The 20,711-nt window shown below is 38.8% G+C and overlaps 1 protein-coding gene across 2 annotated transcripts in view; it reads left to right on the plus strand.

Annotated features, from left to right (window-relative positions):
• pot1 (protection of telomeres 1 homolog) overlaps positions 1 to 20,711 on the plus strand; it is a 140,242-nt gene that overhangs the window by 13,622 nt on the left and 105,909 nt on the right. The window contains exon 3 of one of the 2 annotated variants that reach the window (XM_041794630.1): positions 742 to 896. The gene's annotated coding sequence lies outside the window, so the exon portion shown is untranslated. The remainder of the gene's footprint in view (positions 1 to 741; positions 897 to 20,711) is intronic. The other variant, XM_041794628.1, reaches the window with a different exon arrangement.

Here is a 20,711-nt window from a genome sequence, read left to right on the forward strand (position 1 = left end):
CTTGTCAGTAAGTGGATTTGTGAAGATGATTCTGAACGTCTCCTGTCTCCTCAAATACTGGCACATATGCTGAGCATGGACCCACTCCATCCTCTGAGCTGCACGGTAGACGTGGAAGTGGGAAGAGGGTCTTTGAAGAAATAATAAAAACATCCATAGAAGCAGGATGGACAACTGAGCAGTAGGCACCCCTAAGGGGGGGCACAGGACCCTGTATCCTCTGTATGACCAGACTAGAAGAGAAAACTCTAGGAATGTCTGTCCAATTTTAAGAAAAAAATCACAATTTTTAGAATTTTATTGTTTATTTTTAAGATTATAAAGATCAATATTTACAGGAAAACAAACTTCGAATTTTGGAGCATAATTTATGAAGTCGTTCATTTACAAGAAAAATCTAAGTTTCAGAGCTTAAAAGTCTTAAATTCTGAAAACAGAAACAGAAAATTCTCAGATAAGAAAAGTTTTTTATATAATAAATGTACGACAGTGTAAACTTGGAATTTTACAAGAAACCAAACTGAAAACAGTGGTTGGATTTTCAACTTTATAATCTCACGAGGTTTTGTTTGTTCACATGTATCTACAAATTTTGAAGTCAAAATGTTTTTTCTATCAAAATGAAAACTTTTTAAACTTCAGAATTTAGAGTTTTTCCTTGAAAATGAACCGAACCTTGGAATTCTTTTTTTTTTTTTTTTTTTTTTTTTTTTTCATTTTTATCCCACAATTTCCACACAGGAGGACTGCGTCGCGCACTGAAGCACAGCGGGTTTGCCCTGACCGAAGGCGAGGAACTTCACACACTGGAAACAAGTCCAGAGCGCTGCACCACGGTGGGCAGCCCTGATCAGCTGGCAGAGATCACAGGAGAACTGTGAGTTCACACTGGAATAGTATGTCAACAGCAACATATTTTACCTTTTGGGGTTAATTTATCATCCTTTCCAGAAAAGTCCATGATATTATTGCTTCAGCCATTAGATGACTGCATTAGGAAGTTAAAAGGTTAATGTTTGCTTGAAGGATCTGTGGATTTATGTAAAATATTTTGGCTAAATTTTGAAGTTAACTTTTCCTCTTCAATGGCACCATTATAGCTCTGGGACCCTCTAACCTCTCGGTGACCCTTTGCTCTCTGCAGGATGAGACGTAATGTTGATATATTGATGATTTATGATTGAGAGTCTGCACTGTGTTTTATTTTGAAAGAACTGGATATTCTACACTTGTGACTTCCTTTTTTGGAGCTTTCTGATCAATGGGTATTTTTGAGGTTTGGCAGCGGCTGGCGCTGAAAATAGACCTGCAGCACATCTCGAACAAAGCGGAGCGGAGTGGTGCTCCAGGCACATGCCACTTCTGGTCTGGAACACTGGCTGTGGAGCTGCTCTGAATGACTAGAGAGGGAGTGACTTGCTCCTCAGTATGATTTGCTGGTGGATCTTGGTGCGGTCACTGTATGTGGAAATTGGAGGTGAGAGTGGCTCTGATACACTGTTGCTGTAATGGATAGTTTTAACATCTTTTGTGAAGAACAAGTGTATGTAGGCCTCTCATGGGGATTTAGTCAATAAAAACAATTAAAATTGATGTTAATTTTCCAAGTGAGTCCTGGGGCGGGGGTTTAGCTTGTCCTAGAAACGAGTAGGGGGCCAAAGGAAAATGGTTGGGAACCATCTCAATAGTGGGTATGCATGTGACGTCACAGACGGTGCGAGTCTCTGCAGCTCCAGCTGCTGAGTGGCAGAAAGCATGAACTGGTGACAGAAACAGTAGGGAGGAAGCAGTTAATGGCTTTAAACAGCTGGAATGTGCCGTCATTTTAATGATTGTATCTTGATGATGTTCTGGCAGTTGGTCAGTATGGATCCTCAGTTGGAGGAATAAAGGTTTGGAGCTCTAATGCTGTCCTTAATAAAGCAAAAAGGTGAGGCCGTGCTGTTACAGGAAAGACCACATACTCTGTGCCTCAGTGAATATGATCTTAACCTCACTGCACTCACCCTCCTCTTCTTTTTATTTTAAGTGAAAATGAAGACCTTGAATTTCAGCAGATCATCCTTGTAGTGAAATAACATCTAAAGTGGCAATTCATCTTAGGACAGTTCATTGTGTTTTCAGGTGCACACATATTCCTCCAATGTCCAATTAACACTTCAGCTTTTAGAGAAATACAAAAAATTTCTTGTCAGTAAATATTGAATAGAGTACTTGAAGTTAATTTCCTTGGCTTTTTTGCCAAATACTGAAGTAATTTCTACATATTTTTGTATGAAGTGAATATTTAACAGTTTATACAGTTTATAATATTAAACTTTAGAGTTGTACTGCATGTATTTTCCATATTAAAAGGATGGTTTGAAGCTTGATCCAATCAAGCACCAACAAACAATAGAGAGCAAAAGAGAGAAAGTTTGCATTTTTAATGCTTGCCTTCAGACTGTGGACTTAAAATCAGGTCCATTTAAATGTCAGGCAACTTAATTTATGGCCAAATGTCAATGTCCACAGTCTACTGTGTCTTTATTAAGTATGGATCTCAGTGAAGCCCAAATATCCCTTAGTTTAAGTGCTTATTATTCCTCCCACTGTTGTTCCTTCTCAGAGCAGACAGCCATGTACTGAATTCGAATATTTAGCTGGCATGTTGCATGCTGAGCGTGACGCCAGTGCATACACTCTATTATCTGCTTGGAGCATAAACTTGTTTATATGAGAGGTTGCCATAGTTGCTTCTTCTTTTGCCTTCTGGTGGATTTACGAACCAACTACGTGCACACTAGGGCTGGGCAATTAATCCCAAATTAGATTAAATCACAATATGGCCTGCTGCAATTTACAAGTCACGGAAGTTTCAATATTAGAGATAGAGGGGAGGGCGATCATGCTTGAATGATTCAAATAATCATCCCTGATGCGATAGTGCTGTGAACATCTTAATCTGAGTAACGTGAATCTTTTGTTTTCTACTGAATGTTTATTTCTCCTATCTTTATTTTGTACAGGTTATTTGAATAAACGTTTCCCTCCTGATTGGGCTACTTTGCACTGGCATCAGTGCATCCCCTTAAATAAGGGGATGCACTGATGCCAGTTAAATAACTTCTAATGAGGCTTGTAACTGAATGTGTTTTGTAGCCATCATAAACAGCAGACTGCAGCCTCTTTCTCTGTGCACACTGGCTTGTATTTTTGAACCCGTGTTGGATTCTTATCATCACCTGCTGCTGGTGAAGAAGGTTCATCTCTCTCTGCCCTCTGGGAGGATTTCTCTGATTCCTGCTGCAGAGGAAACCCTTCCAGTCTGCATGGAAATAAACCTTTTAGATCTGTTTTTGCATCCCAGGGCTGAGGAGGAGATAAGACACATGATTTGTTTGGATGCACAGATAAAAACACTATCAACAGCCCAGACCGTGCCTCCTCAAGTCCTTCTGATACCCCGCATGCATTTAAAGCCTCTATTGATGAGGAATCGGATAAAACGACATGGAAATAACCTTCTGTTTTAAGTCATTACACTGTTTGTTCTTGCTAGCTTTTATTCTTTAAAGATCTAGGGTGAGAGGCTCAATCTTTGCATCTTATTAACCTCTTAAGACCCTGCATGCACATATAAGGGCATTACATTCTGGCTTTCCTACGACACATTAATGATGTTTTCTGTTAGAGAATTTGAAACAATTGTCTGGAATGTCCACTGAAGTAATTTACAATTCTAAGACACATTGCTATCAAAATTTTCGGAAATTTTCATGGTGATTTTGGGCAATGTATTTTGAAAATTTTCAAGTTTTTCATGAAAATTTGGGGATATATTTGTGTCTTTCGGAGAGTTTCATTGGGAGTGTTTTTGTTGTGAAATTTTAGTATTTTCATTGGGATTTTCTTTTGTTTTTGATTTGAGAAATTTGATTGCAGTCGGGGGAAGAGGATGGGATGGGGAATTTATGGGAAGTTGTTAGGAAGTTTAGGGAATTTTCTGTCATTTTCATAGTACAATTTGGGAATTTTATTTGAAATTTTAGAGAACTTGTGTTGGTATTTGACTTTTTTGGCCAAAATTAATTCCTTTTCAAAGACAAGGCTGAAATTTTAAACTTATCAGATAGGGGTGTGAATCTCTCCTTCTCAAGACAATTTGATTCGAATCGTCAATTCACAGACTACAATTCGATTTACTGATGATTCATTAAAATACAGAACCATTCGGTCCGATGCAATGCGGTTCAGTTCAATCCGGTACAGTCTGATTATTGAATCAAAATAACTGTTTGCTTTAAACGAAAACTAGCAAAAAAGGGGGAAGCCAGTTTATTTGATCTTATTTATAAAACAGGCCTCCTGTGCTAACATTCTGAAATTATGTTTAACCCTTGTGTCCTCCTCTGGCATTTCTGGCCATTTTTCTCAAGTTTTTTTTTTTTTTTTTTTTTTTTTTTTTTTTAAATTTGTGATCATTTTGTCAATTTTACAGCTTGTGGCATGAATTTTTACAGGAACTTTTCTGTCCAGTTAAATTTTTGAAATTCAACATGTTTTACTCTTAAATGTCATTCATACTCTCTCAATGAATTTTGTACCCTCTTTACACCTTCGAGGCCAAAAATATACATTTACAAAAAGCATACATGAATATTTTTTCTTCCTTTTTTCCAAAAAGCTCTCTAACAACTTCAGACTTGCTCCAAACTACCAAATATTCAATAATTTTTCAAGATTTTAACCCTTCAAATGCCAGTTTGATTATTTGAAATATTTTATTTTTATTCTTATTTCGTTGCAAATCTTCGACCCATCGCAGACTCTTTTCAGCACCAAAGCCCCATCTTTCTACTGTTTATTATATGAAAAATAATTCACTTTCTCTTTTTTTTTTTTTTTGTTAAAAAAATATTTCATATAATCAAACTGGCATTTAAAGGGTTAACATCTTGAAAATTACTCAATGTTAGTTAGATTTGAGCAGGTCTGAAGTTGTTAAAGGGATTTATGAAAAAAAAGTAGAAAAAAAAATATTGACGTGTGGTGATTTAATGGCAATTTTTCTGTATTTGTAAATTTTGCCTTGAAGGTGTAAAGAGGTTTGTAAATATGAGGAGGGCAAAAGGGTTAAGAAAGTTTTCATCACACCCAGGGGCCCTGGTGTCTTACTTTGACAATAGATTGGGAGATAAATATTAAAATGAGTTTTTACTGGTACATGTTCATCCTTCTGTAATTGTAACTTCCTTAGGATTATTAATCCCAATAACAGTACAAACTAGAAAAGCAGACCTCCGTCATTAGCCCTATCTATCAATAGTAAAAAATCCTTTAAAAAATTTCCTTGGTCCAAACAGTGATCCAGATCAGCCCCAAAATCTAATCAGTTCTTCCTTATGCTATCTGTGACATTTCCTGAAAATGTCAAAATCCATCCATAACTTCTTGAGTTATGTTGCTAACAAACTGACAAACCCTGCCGGATCACATCAATTATTAGTTTTTCCCAAGAAGCACAAATTAAAACGAATTTAAAGTCACAAGGAGATTTAGATAGACAGAGCTCTGTATGTCTGGGAGTACAGGAGAACAAGGGGTTAAAATAATATTGAAAACAGTCAAATAAAACAGCTTTCTATACATTTTTCCTTTCATAATTCCTCTTAATGTGGGTATTCAGTACACAGTATTCTCTGTGTATATGACCGTTCTTGGTTGTTTTCATTCTTGAATTAATTCACTGGAGAACAGCTGATCTCCAGCTCAGTGAAGTCTTCTCTGTTTTATATCATTTATGTCACCAAATCAATCACTCCCAACAACACGCTACGGTTGTAAACCCCATGAATAAAGGGGCTGTTGTAAAGGTGATAACTGAAGAGTTTTAACTCAGAAAAGTGTTCATGTTTGGGTCTGTTTGTGCCGCGTTTAGCATTAGTATCTTAGCTAAACTTTAGCTCCGCCGGTTTAACAGATGAGATTTTTGAGCTGCCGTAGTTCTTAATCACTTTTCTCCAAAGTGTACGGATGGGACGACGTTTCAAAAATTATCCTTCCTTCATTTAAAGTCCACATGACTTTTTCCTGAGGTGCAGAACTGAAAGACGTTCAGGTGACGACCGGCGTTTTCGTACAAAACGCTGCAGCCAGACTACTTACCAAGTCTTCAAAAAGGTCACACATCACACCAATTCTGTATTCTCTCCACTGGCTTCCCATACATTTCAGAATCCATTTTAAGATTCTTATGTTTACTTTTAATCCCTGCATGGTCAGGCACCAGCCTACATTACAGAGCTCTTCAAACCTTACAATCCCAGCAGGACTCTTCGGTCCTCTGATCAGGGACTGCTGGTTATTCCACACTCCAGACTAAAAACTAAAGTGATGCATTGATCCACTTTTTTCCAGTTCCGATTCAATTCCGATAAATATGTGCTGATACCGATAGATACTGATTCTGATATATTTTTTAACAATTATTATTGTTGTTGGTATAATGTGTGAGGTTTTATGAGGCTTTAGTAAACCACCCAGCTCCTCTTATTAAAAAGCAAATAAATAAATAAAAATAAATACAAAAATGAATTGAATTTAAATGAATTCAGAACAAATTTATTCGACCTACTACTAAAAAATAAATATCAACATTTTCCAAAAAACAACAACAACTGAGTATAAATTATAAACAACAATGCCCCAAATAGCATCACTCAAGTAGGTTAAACTACTACTTTAACAGTCCGTTAAACTAATTATCTGTCACATTTTATGAACATGGTCTTGAAATCCCTGTCTATAATGCTCTTTTAAACTGTAATGAACCTCCGCCACTAGAGACCGCTGTAGCTTCAGCTAATGGCCGCAGCCTTCCTTTCTGACCCTTCACTGGATATAAACGATGAGGTGGCTAAGTTTTTAGCATCTTGTAGGAAGACTGCAATACGACAGTTTTCCAAAGTAGTAAATGGAAATAAAGTGGTATGTGGGCTGTCAAGGGTTAAGCTTATGTACGACCACCCACCCGAAGTTAAACGAGGCCAGATATCAAAGCAGGATATTAGTCTGCAAAGAGGAACAAAGGCGCTAGCGGCACTAGCTTTCAATACTAGCCACGCTGTACAGAGTATATCAGGCTAATGTCACACCCACTCTTCTTTGTGTTCTCTCGTCTTTAGACCAGTTTTCACTAGGGCTGTAGTCAACCAAAGAAAAACTTGGTCGACCAAAATCGCGCCCAGGCACCAATTTATCGATTGGTCGTTCAGGTAAAAAATTACATTCATTATAAAAAGTTACCTCGTCGGGGACTAATTCAATCCATCCAGGCTCATCACTGCACCTGCTTGGTACTCTAAATGATCCTAAAATGAACGTAACAAGCCTGTGGAAGCATTAATATATCTTTTCGGCTCATCACATCTTACTATATAATAGAATTAATTGGGAGACGATCAGCACCCACCTGCCTTTGATCTCCGCTTGCTTTAAAAAAGCAACTTAAGACCTACTTGTTTGGCCTGGCCTTTACTTAATCTGTTTTGTGTACTGTGTATCGTCTTATTGTACCTTTGCATTAACTGCTTGTGTTTCTTTTATCTCTTTGTAAAGTACTTTGAGACCTTGCTTTTCTCGAAAGGTGCTATATGAATATACTTATTATTATTATTATTATTAACACATCCAGCTACCTAGCGAGCACCTACGGTGAATGGAACTCTCTTTTAAAGGTAAAAGGTCACTGCCGGTCGCATGAGATTACAGATGCTGAGCCAGAGCATGGTGGAACGGGCTATGAAAACATGCAGCAGAGCCTCATGGACCAATCTCTGATGTTAAAACCGGTCCAAAGACCAGTTCGTGCTGCATTTTTACCGATCCAGGGCTCCGCGGACCGATGCACTCAGACCACTGACGTCAAGCTCGGTTAACTGATCCATATCGGATTATCTTTACACCACTATTATCAGGTCCTTATTATCCCAAATAAGTGGGAGAAACTAGAAATACATTCCAAATGGCTCAGGTCTTTGGATGTAAACCATGGACTGGTTTGGGGTGCTGTGCAGTAACATAAGCCATTAACACTCACCACTGTAGATTAATATGCTCATCCACAAAGACACCAAAAATACAGTTAGCCTAGATTTTTACATGAGTCTTAAAGATATAATCAGCAGTTTACATTGTTAACCTGATCCCTTCAGGTTTACACATTTCAATGGTGAATGCATTTGTTTTGTCCAATCATTTAAGACTGTTTCAGAGACACGGTGGCTTCTGTTAGGATTTACATTTTTTCTTTTCCCTTGGCGGAGGTGTTTAATGTGAGATGTGAGACGATTTTAAATGGTAGTGACAGAGTCTTGGGTCCGTCTGTCTGTTGTCCACAGAGGGCCTGTGACTCAGTGTTAAGGTGTGATTTTTAATGGTTTTAATAAATGGTGTTCTTTGAGTGCTGCTGAGCCGTGCTCCCTCAGCACACACACACACACACACACACACACCCACACACACACACACACCCCCCCACACACACACACACAGACACCCCACTCCCACTCGCAAGCTGCTCCTGACCTGATAAAAAACCCCAAATCACCTGCTGAGCTGTGCCGCTTTATTTTTTTTTTATTATTCAATAGGTGAAACTGCTGGAGCGTGTGCCTGTGGCAACTGGAGGGTTGCGCTGTGTATAAATGAACCTTTAAATTGAAGCCACCACCAAGCTGTGTGTGGAGTTCTCTGTCCATAATTAATGAGTGTGTGTTCTGGAAGATTGGTTATTGTAAAACAGCAATTAAATATGAGAAGTCAGACTTTAGTTTGCCTCTAAATGGATGGTGGGGAGAGAATCTACTGTAATTTTCTTTATCACTGAATTTACCATAACGTTTCCTTCCTCAGAAGTTGACAAGCGATTACATATCAGTCTTAAAAATATCATCAAAAATTAATGCCCAGTTTCTTGCCTCCATCCTTCATACCTCCATGATTTTGAGAAATGCTTGCACTTTTTGCGTTTCTTTTTTAGTGAGGGATGGGGCGATATGTTTTCAGATGTTTTGTCCATTTCTGTCATTTTTGATACCATATTTAAAGGACACTTAGAAGGTTTTTTGTTAAACTTTGCAAAAATGTCCACTCTGTTCCAAGAATGAAATGATCAGATTTTGAGGATGTAGGCCAGGGGTGTCAGAACTTTTTGCACAGAGCGCCACTTAAAGAAATATATTAGGATGCTGGGGCCACTTTCATAGTCCTCACCATGAGGATTTTAAAGTTAGTGAGACAAATCCAGTGAAAGTTAGTACATGCTTAGCAATTGAGTATGCCTAAATGGCTAGTTAATGGCTGACAGGGCAAATGGAGAGTCATTTTCAGGACTTTGGGAAGCCAATCAGATTTCAGGGAGCCCCATTTAGCCCTTGCTACCACTGGCTTCGCCCCTGAATAGTTACTGGTGCTGCTGTTCGCTGAGATAACCCATCAGGACGTTATTAATCAAGATATCTTCTTGTCAAAATGTTGGTTTACATATTTAACATGGTAGCACTGCTTTGTGCTGAAAACAAGAAGTACAATAGAGTTAAGCACAAGCTTCATGTTTTGATGTGGGCCATATTTAATTTTATCTCTAGAATTTGCTGTGGGCCAATCAAAAATGGGCTACGGGCCACATTTTGCCCCTGGGCCATAGTTAGGACACCCCCGATGTAGGCCAAAGGTATAGGTCATCAGCCTGAGATTTGTCACAATACCAGAATTTTGATTTGATACTAGGGCTGAACAATTTGCCAAAATGATCTAATTGCGTTTTTTACCCAAATATTGCGATTTAATATGCGATTATTGTTGGGTTAATCGTATGTATTTTTTGACAAATTCAAGCAATAAATAATTCCAGAAATAAGATCATGTGTACTGAGAACAATTAAATGATTTCTGAAGCAATTAACCCATAGTAGCATAAATCTGAACATGAGGGTGCAACAAGCTTTAAGCTATAAAAGAGGCAGCTGGGGTGGAGGAGGTGAAGCTGGCTACCAGCTGATCACTGCTGGGGTATGACTAATGTGAAGTAACGCGACACTTCATCAGTTTTAGATAGAATGAGCTAACTATTTTTGGTCGTATTGCAAATGTGATGTCATTTGCTTTGTTTAAAGGGGACATATTATGCAAAAATCACTTTTTCAGGCTTTTCTAACACAAATCTGTGCCCCTGGCCTGTCCACAATCCCCTCAAGTACCAGAAAAATCCATTCTCTCTCCCCCTGTCTTTCTCCACCTTTCAGAAAATCTGTGCTGAAACAAGCCCTTCTCAGATTTTACATCTAGTGACCTCACCAGATGCCTAAGCACCCACCCCCAGGTTTGGTTGGCCCTCCCCCACTTGGAGGAAAGGTCCGCCCTCCTCTACTGATGCTCTCAGCTACCAACTGAGTTGCTGGATAGCTCAGTGGGTTACCCTGCTGACTACAATCTTGGAGATTGATTGTTCAAATCCCAGTCTAAACAGTTGTAATATAACAAGTGCTGCATCCATTTCCTGAGAGGTGTGTGGTCATGGGTAGAGTCAGACAGCTAATTACCACAATTAAAGCCACAGCCAGAGAAATGGCTTGTTCTGAGAAGGGCTGAAACAGAGCGGTTTATAGACATGCAAAAATCCAGTACTAGAGTGTTTTTTCAGCAACAAACTTCACAGGCATGTTTTAGGGGCCCTCTGAGACCAACATAAACTTGTCTTAAAAGGGTAAAATATGTCACCATTAAGGGCATTATCATTTTTATGTCACTCATTTTGATTGAGAAAAACATACATAAAACACAAAAAAGGAGGATTTTTGTAAACGATTTTTAAAAAATGACACTTGAATATTTGCATAATGTGCATAAACCATTGGTCAACTGTATTTTTGCATTCCTAATGGCCACCCTGTCTCAAGGATAAACTGATTAAATTGTAGAGGTTGTAGGTCAAAGGTCACTCTTTGAGCCTCATCTTCATCACTTGGTTGCAAGTGCAATATTTCAACAATGCTTGGGGAGATTTTCTATAAACTTTGAACTATTGTCCACTCAGTCTCGAGGATAAAATATTTTGATTTTTGAGGTCACAGGTCCAACATCAAGCCCAACCGGCCTCATGTTCATCACCTACCTGTGACTGCTTAGGTTTTAGAGGTTTATGTCAAGTGTAAGGTGTATGGCCTCATGTTCATCTCTGTTCATCTGACACAAGGATAGACTGAATGTGATTTGGAAGTGCAACCCCTTCTTCTTGACTCACCACTGAACCATCACTGATGAGCTACTACTGATCATCCATATGGAGTCGTGCTTTTCTCCACCTGATATATCAAACTCTTCTTTATGATTTTCAGGTCTGTTTTTGGTCTCCACCTAATCCTGAGGAAATATGTGGCTCTTACGCTGCTAAGTGCTCCACTCAGCTGTTCTGTGTGCTTAAGGGTGATTGAAAGTGTTTTTTTAGAGCTGTTTTGCAGAAACAACAGCCTGCTGCTGCCAGAAACAACACTCTCTGAGTGACAGTGAACTAGACACCCAAACAGCGAGCTGAAAGTCAGTGTAAAGCTCTGTGAAGGTGAGGGTAGCTGCAGACTGAGGTGATGACTCTCTGAGGGTTTGCCTCCATGACCTTGTTCATTGTTCTAATATGTTGACATTGCTATTGCTATCAAGCATTTGCTTGTTTGTGATAAATTACCTACATATCAGTATTCATAGCTTTCAGTCACATGACCGACAGGGAGGCCTGGAGGGCAAAAAGAGCACAAGACAGTAGAGCTGCAGTACTGGACATCTCAATTCTCTGTCTTCACAAAATGAAACATTGATTTACTATAACTCAGGAGCACCACCAGACTAGAAGAGATACCCTTATCAATACTCCCTATTGGTCTTAGTCCTTATCGATACCACTATTGATACTTTTCTATTGTTTGGTGGAAAGACAAAATGAAGGCAAATATTTAAACTCCAAGTGGTCTTAGCTGAGTAGTGTTTGAGTAAAAAAGATTCAGTCTGTCACATCTATTGTTTATCCTCAAATATAAACACATTCTTCATATTCACAACTGTATTTATTGAAGTTTCTCATCAAAAACAAAATTTTCCAATTTTTATGTGACATTTAAACATATCATAACATGCAGAACACAGTCATCTAATTTATTGAGGTTACCTGAATGCATCATATTTTCCGTATTCAGCTTGTAAAGTTCACTAATTAACTTCCAATTTTGCTGATTCTATCACAGATTTCTACACTGGATTAATACTTTTAACAAACAGAACCTGCTCAAAGTTTTGAAAATGATTTAAGTATTAATCTGAGCAATTGATAACCACCTATTTCCAAAAAAAATCGGGGCACTGTGCAAAATTTTAATCAAGACAGAATGCAATGTTAGTAGAATCTCATAAACCCATACTGTCTTCAAGGTAGAACTTAAACAACATATCAGATGTTGAAACGGAGTCATTGTACCGTTTCAAGAAAAGTATTAGCTCATTTTGAATTTTGAATGATTGAGGTTTAGGGATCATCAAAATTCTGGCTGCTAATTCTTTATTTCTTATATTGTAGTTTACTTTTATTTTTCACTTTGTCATCAAGGTAAAGAGACACTTAACTATTTTAACTTCCTCTACTTCAAGCATTAGTGTAATATTTCACTTTCTAGCAAGAAATAAGTCTCCATTATCCACACAATGGTATGATGATTTCTGGAAGCTGGACTTTTACATTCCAGAAATTTGATCTATTTCTCAAAGGGTGTTGAATCCTGACTGTATGATGGTGAACTCTGACCTCTTTGCTCTCTCTGTCTCAGTCACTGTTAGCAGCAATAACGCTTCTATTTAACTGGCATCTAATCATTAAAATGTAGTTTTATGAACCTGGATGCCAACGGATTTTGAAAAACTAACCGCTATCTCGTATGAGCGCGTGGTGCAGGCTGCTCGTAATCTCGGAGTTCTGCACACTTTCACCCGTTAAAGACTCTTCAATCTCTGTAGGAAACTGTTTTTCTTTATTTAAACCCTTTTTTACGATAAAATATCGCTACAGCATTAGCATAGTGCCGCATCTGCCATTATTTCACAGCGAGTGAATGTGTAAAAACGCAGCAGGATGAGTGTCCGTCAACATGAATGCATCATCTTCTTTCTCTTCACTCATGATTTTCACACAGTGCAGTGCATGTTTACTGCATGTAATGCTATAATAACAGTAAAAACAAATACATTGTGCCACAAAAATAACCATCCGTGTGAAACACAGCACGCCGTGCGCCACAGCACAATGTAACGCTTACACCACAGCATATATGGATACATGAGGGATTCAAGCAAAGCCTCGAGGCAGATAATATGCCTTCTTCTTTTCGAGTTCATGTCGGTTGGCAAACCAGTTCATTTGTGCATTATCGCCAACAACTGGGCTGAAGTGTGGAGCAGAAGTTTGTCAGCAACAAAAAATATTTAATAATAACTTTAACAATCAGCAAATTTACTGGTCACACATGTGCCAGTAGATGAAAAATTTACTCGCACTGTCTCAAATTTTAGGGGCAAAATGTGACTATTTAGGGGCAGTCTGGAGCCCTGCACTACAGAAAAAAAATTCAATGCATCAAAATCAATTTTACTACTCATCATTGGCATGGCCCAGACTCTGTTTATTGAAAAAAGTTTTTTTTTTTTCTAGATCATTTTATATGGGAATTATGGTGTTTTTGTGTTTTTTACCATAAAAAATAGCAGTGACATGGTGTACAATAACTGGCATAAAAAGGGTGTAACATCGGTTTTTAAAAAACAATTTTTTTAGTGGTCAGGGTTGAAGTTGTTGAGGAGATTTGAAGCAGTGAAAGTTAAAATAAATGTTGAAAAATGATTATTTTATTAAGACCTTTCTGCTTGTCCTTTCTCAGGACAAACAAGGACAGATGCAGATAAAAATTACAAGAGAGTGAGGGCTAAGATGAAAGCTGATTGGCACGTCTCATTTGATTGGCAGATAGCTCGGCAGGCAGAGGCTCCATTTCTGTCAACCAGAATGCTAGCTAGCAGGCTGACAGGAAGTCACACTTAGTGGGGGGGTCGTTAGGTTGATCAAAGTTCGTTTGAGACCCTGATTTCAATATGGAAGCCTCTACGGATTGGCTTCAAGAGCCGTTTGAGTCCGCCTATTGTAAGGAGACGACTGATGTCACACAGGGTTTGTCCAATTCTTTCTACAGTCTATGGCTGAGCCCAGTGAGTTACAGTGAGGAGGATGAACTTGTCAAAAAGTTCACTGTAGATCTAATTCTAACTCCTCATTTAATAGGATTATTGTTTTCTCTCTCAATTTAGCTCTTTTAAAGACATTTCTGATCTTCTGCTGTATCATCAGGTTAGAATTCTTTACAACAAGCTTTTTACAACCACGACATCAAGAGTCCCTATTGTTAACTACTTTACAGTTGAAACAATAGTAGTTGGCCCTGGGCCTTCAAACAATATACTCAGCTAGTTTAAAGGAGTTTTTTATTCACATTTTCCAAAGTACTTTCTATTGATTAAAACTTGTCTTCCTTTTCTTTACTGATCCAGGGTTTTTTAACATTACAATAAGCATCTGCCTTACAAACTTCATTTCCACTATTAGGAGTTTGGCTTTAGCCATTCAAAATGACATTTAGCTACTTTTGAAGATTTTTCATACCCACCATTAGCAGATTGGCATTAGCCATTCAAGATAGGATTTAGCTTCTTTCAGAGAATTTTAACAACCCTGTATTAGCAGTTTAGCTTTAGCCATTCAGGAGAGCGTTTAGCTTCTTTTGAAGATTTTTCAACCCAGCATTAGCAGGTCGGTGTCAACCATTCAACATGACATTTAGCTTCTTGCAGGGAGCGTTCCAGACCAGCATTAGCAGTTCGCCGCAGCCATTCAAGAATTCATTTAGCTTCTTTCAGGGTGTTTGTCAACCCAGCAGTAGCAGTTTGGCGCAGCTGTTCAGCAAATCAGCATTCACAGCATAATTTCTTCAGAAATTGTATTCTCTAGTCCTCAAATAATCCTCTCTTCACCAAACTAGGTTAGCATCCTTTCTTTCTGACCATATTAAGTCATGTTCTGTTTATTCATTCACATTATATTCACATAACCTCATGATTTATGCTGTCAGTTTGTGATTTGATAATAAGTCTTCAAAATACTGTAGCTGTTCGGGAAATCAATTTTTATTAATCTGTGAGAAATGGATTCCCTGTTACGAAGACTCATCCACTTTAGAAATGAGACTAATTTACAATTAATGTTCTTGTTGATTAATTAAAGGTCTTGATTAATTCATAATTCCAATATTTTATTGGTTATTAAACAACCAATCGGCATAAGCTATGGTGCCCTATTTTTCTATGAGGTTTTTTTTGGTAATATTAAGTTATTATCACTCTTTAATGCTATAGTTGATATTCTGCCTGTGAGTGATAATGGTAAATGTGTCCAGCGTTGAAGATCATCGGCTGTTGTTGTTTGCAGTGGTATGAAATTTAGATTGAACAGCTCTGACAGCCTGGGTGAAATACGAATTCCTAAGTATGTAATGTGGGTGGTGCAAAAGGGGATAGGTTATGTATGGACTGCCGCATCCCGGTGGTGGTTAAATTTACATGCCAGGACTTACAGCTGTTTTGCAGCTACGACTGTGGTGCTGGCTTGTTTCCCCACCAACCATCGAATTTGGAGAACTTTGGGTATCTGAACATGCTCTGAGATGCTGCTCCTTGTTGCTATTCTTCAGCAAGCTGTTGTTCTAGCTTCCCATCGTTTTTCCCAAGCTGAACACTGCTCATTGCTCTCAGAGATCAGGAAACTGTGGGCTGACTGAGGTACTCTTTGCTGTTGGAGTTGTTCCTGTCTTTGGACATCGCTCTTTCTGACTGGTTCAGTTAATCACAGCTTGTCATGGACATTGAGGCTATTGGGTTGGTCTGTGGAGGTCATATTTTGTTCCTGGCTATGGGCGTGGCTGTTTTTCCACTGGCTTGTAAATTTGGGTTGACTGAGGTACTCCTTGCTGTTGTATTCGGCCTTGTTCCAGTCTTTGAATGTTTGCATCTTTGCTGTTGACGCTGTTTTCAGCTAATTGCAGTTGGGAGCTTTTCAGGTAGCTGCTGCACCATTTTCCTCTCTTTCTTCCATTGTTTCTGACTTTGGACTGTGCTTTTCCTGTCTAGTTCAGCTAATCGCAGCCTATCACGGACACTGAGGCTGTTGGGCTGGTCTGAGGAAGTTGTATTTATGCTTGACTTAGCCTGGCTTGGCTGTTTTTTCACCGGCCTGTGAATTTGGTTTGACTGAGGTACTCTTTGCTGTTGGAGTCTGCCTTGTTCCAGTCTTTCAGCTTCGAGCTTCATTAGTTGTTTATCCAATTGCTGCATTTTATAGGCAAAGAAGACATCGTCTGTGTCTGTGGAGGTCATAAGCCTTGGCTGTTTTTTCACTGGCCTGTAAATTTGGGTTGACTGAGGTACTTTTTGCTGTTGGAGTTGTTCCTGGCTTTGGGCGTTCCTTATTCTGATTAGTTCAGCTAATGGCAGCCTGTTACGGAGAAAGAGGCTGTTGGCTTGGTCTGTGGGGGTCATAAGCCTTGGCTTATCCTGGCTTGGCTGTTTTTCTACTGGCCTGTAAATTTGGGTTGACTGAGGTACTCTTTGCTGTTGAAGTTGTTCCTGGCTATGGGCGTTCCTTATTCTGACTAGTTCAGGTAATGCCGGCATTTCACGGAGAAAGAGGCTGAAGGATTGCTCTGTGGAGGTCATATTTTGGCTTGGCTCATCCTGGCTTGGCTGTTTTTCCACTGGCCTGTGAATTTGGGTTGACTGAGGTACTCTTTGCTGTTGTGATTGGCCTTGTTCCAGTCTTTGAATGTTTGCACCTTTGCTGTTGACGCCGTTTTCAGCTAATTGCAGTTTTTTCTGGACAGGGAGCTTTTCAGGTAGCTGCCACACCTCTTCCCGTTCTTTCTCCAGTTGTTCCAGTCTTTTAATGTTTGCACCTTTGCTGTTGACGCCGTTTTTAGCTAATTGCAGTTTTTTCTGGACAGGGAGCTTTTCAGGTAGCTGCTGCACATCTTCCCGTTCTTTCTCCAGTTGTTCCTGTCTTTGGACTGTGCTCTTTCTGTCCAGTTCAGCTAATGGCAGCCTGTCATGGACAATGAGGCTGTCGGGTTGGTATGTGGGGGGCTTCAGTGCTTTGTCGTCCTTTACATAAGTACAGCAAAGTTTAATGAATGCTCTATTGAACTGTGTGGGATTGTTCATATGGGAGCTGACTGCCACTATTTCTGCTTCGACATTGTTCAGTTTGGTGGTCAGCCTGTTGATTTCTTCCTTGTCCTTTTCTTGGTTCTTTTTCATGTTTTCTTTGTGAATATTCAGATTTGTGATTTTTTGCTTCAGGAAAAACACTTGGTTTGAGTTTGTTAGTAGTCCTTTTTTGACTTCCTTTAGTTCCTCTGTTTGGGCGTCATAGTTTTCTTTCAGGTGCTCATAGTCTGACGAGATTTTTTTAATTTTGTCCTCCAGAGAAATACATTTACTTCTGGCATTTTTCACATCTTTCACCATTTCTTTATTCTCACATTGAGTAGATCTGAACTGGTGACTGACAGATGCTTTTTCCTTTTCTAATGTCTCAATTTTGCCCTTTAAAGCATCAATCTCTCTTTTGAAATCAGCTGGTTGTCTTGATTTTTTCAAATCCTTCTTTGATTGTTTGATCTTTGACTCTAGGGCAGCTTTCTCCAGAGAATTCTGCCTTTCATCGTCTTGGGTTGTTTTGGTCATGAGTCCTGATTCAGTCTTTAGATTGGTTTGACTTTTTTCCTGCTTTAGTTTTCTACATTCTTCCTCTAATTTCTCCACCCTCCGTTCCCAGGTATGTTGCTTCATTTCCCAATATTTCTCCTGGTTTTTCTGGGATTTTTCTGACTGTGCCAGCTGCTTCAGGGCTTTTTCAAGCTTGTTGTTCAGATTATCAACCTCAGCTTTGTGATTATCCTCAGTGTGCCTAGATATATGCCTCCAGCCTTCATTTACCTTAACTGTTTTAAAGCCCTCCTCTGCATGGTTGTTGAGGATCTGAGCTTGGTTATGAACCCTCTCAGTTTCAGCTCGGCTCTCTATGAGCTCAGCTCTGAGGGCCTCATTCTCCTGCGTTACTTTCTCATGGTCTGCTTGAAGCTCCTCGTTTACGTTGGAAATCTCCTGGACTCTAATTTCCTTTTCAGTTAGTTGACCTACCAGCTCTTCCTGACGCTTTAACAGCTGTATTATCATCCTTTGCATTTCCTGCCTTGTAGGCGTGATTGTTTCGTTGTTTTGACTCATTTTGAAATTTCCTGTGGACATTTTGTTTTCACGAAATTTTTGTTTCCAATGTAAAAATTGTCACTTACTAAAGTGGCTTGGATTCAAAGTCACTTACTGAAATTAATAAAATAATAAAATAATTAATAAAATTACTTCTAAACTTCTAAAGTAAACAGATGAGACTCCCAGAAGATTGAATTTCCCTTTGGGGATAAATGCAGTTCTTGTGTTTTAATTATGTGGCTTTGAATCCAACAAAAGGGGATTTCCCCCAAACCAGCACCATGGAGGGACATCACCCCAGAGAAAGGGGATTCCCCCAAACCAGCACCATGGAGGGACATCACCCCAGAGAAAGGGGATTCCCCCAGAGCAGTTGAGCGAGAGAGAGTGAGTTAGGTATGGCAAGCCATTTTAAAGGTGCAGTGTATAAAATTGGGAATATTAGGGACATTTAACAGTTAGATTCTAGATTGCAGCCAGGCAACCAGTGGTATAAAAAATGCATACAACTGATATTTGGTGCCTTTATTATTACTTTAGTTGGTGCCGTGCAGTGTGTGAAATTTAATATAAACACCTAACAGTCAGTTCTAGATTCAATGCTCATTTCTTTGATGGAAACTTTGGCAACAAGTGGTATTTGGAAAAAAAAACACATGTAATTTATTTGATTCCTTCTGTGGTACCATAGAAACATGCAAAATGCAAAAATCCAAGATGGCGTCATCCATAGAGAGGACCCTCCCTATGTATGAAGAAATGGCTTATTCTGAGTAATTTTTTTAAGCATTTTTTTGTATTTAGGGGATTTAACACTAATTTTGATAGACCATCTTAGAAATCTGTTTAATTTTAACCAAATTTGTTCCACTAAATGCTACTTGGCTAAATATTACACACTGCACCTTTAACATTTAAAAGTTAAGTTTGACTATCCGGAATTAAAATTGTAGATATCAACAATGTCTTTCTGACTAGTCGAAATTATATTTTGAATAGGCAGAATTTTAATTCAAGATATCTGTAATTCAGTTTTGACTAGGTGAAATAACAAATAGAGATATCTATCATTCAGTTTTGACTAGGCGAAATAACAAATAGAGATATCTATAATTAAATTTTGACTAGGCAAAATAACAAATAGAGATATGTATAATTCTATTTTGACTAGGCGAAATAACAAATAGAGATATGTATAATTCTATTTTGACTAGGCGGAATAACAAATAGAGATATGTATAATTCTATTTTGTCTAGGTGAAATTGAATTACAGATATCTGCAATGGCGTCACCGAAAACGTTACTCAACTCGTCACACATCTCAAATGACAATGGGCTCAGTGCACGCCAGGGGTGGCGTATTTCTGGTGGAAAATAAGGCCGCTTCACAACTTCCGCCCAACGATACGTGTTAAGCCAAAACGGAATCTAAACCGTCCTATACTGCCTTAATTTGTCCGTTTTGTTGTTTTGTTGTTTCGATTGTTTGTGTTTACTCTACCATCATCGCTCAAACATGCTAAAATGATGTTTCAAAAACAGGTTAAAAAGCACTTCTGGACATCGTTGCTGCGTGCTGCAATGTACATCTTCAACTAAATGTAACTCGTCATTGACAGTCAGCTCAGGCAACTCATGCAAACAGCGAGTAAACCGCAATGAATTTGCCATCAAACACCATTCTCTTCTCCCGACTGGAAGTGTGGGAGCTTTCTAGTGCCAAATGTGGAAGCAGTTCATGCATAGAGCCCATTACAGATATCTGTAATTCAATTTCACCTAGGCAGAATGTGAATTAAAGATATCTCAGACGTCATTAATGACGTCATCAATGACTGCTCTATTTTGGATATCTAGATACGTCATTTCCCCTCCCCGCCATAGTCAAACAAGAAGTGGGTTTATTTCCGTATTTCTATGAATGGAGGAAGAACGAAGCAGTCATGGCGTTGGCTCAGACAGGTAGGCCTACAATGAGACGTGGGGCGAGCGGATTTCCATAGATTTGATGATTTGAACAACAACCAGTGTTGCCAACTCCTCAGTAAGGAAAGTAGCTATTGGCTGTCCTAAAAGTCGCCAGAAGTCGCTCAATGACATCATCACCTAATTTGCATAATCATGGGTATGCATTTAGTTGTAATGGATGCTGTAGGAGAGAGGGAAAATGCCATGAGAGAGACAAAAAGTGAGTAAAAAAATCTTTAAGATGCTCAGAACTACAAATGAACTTGCTCCTGTCGATTCTTGTTTTTATAACATCACAATTCCATCCCCCCTCCTTTATCTGGGCTTGGGACTGGCAAAAATAACTTCAGAG

This window comes from Cheilinus undulatus, linkage group 9 (genome assembly GCF_018320785.1).
Source record: "Cheilinus undulatus linkage group 9, ASM1832078v1, whole genome shotgun sequence".
Lineage (NCBI taxonomy): Eukaryota > Metazoa > Chordata > Actinopteri > Labriformes > Labridae > Cheilinus > Cheilinus undulatus.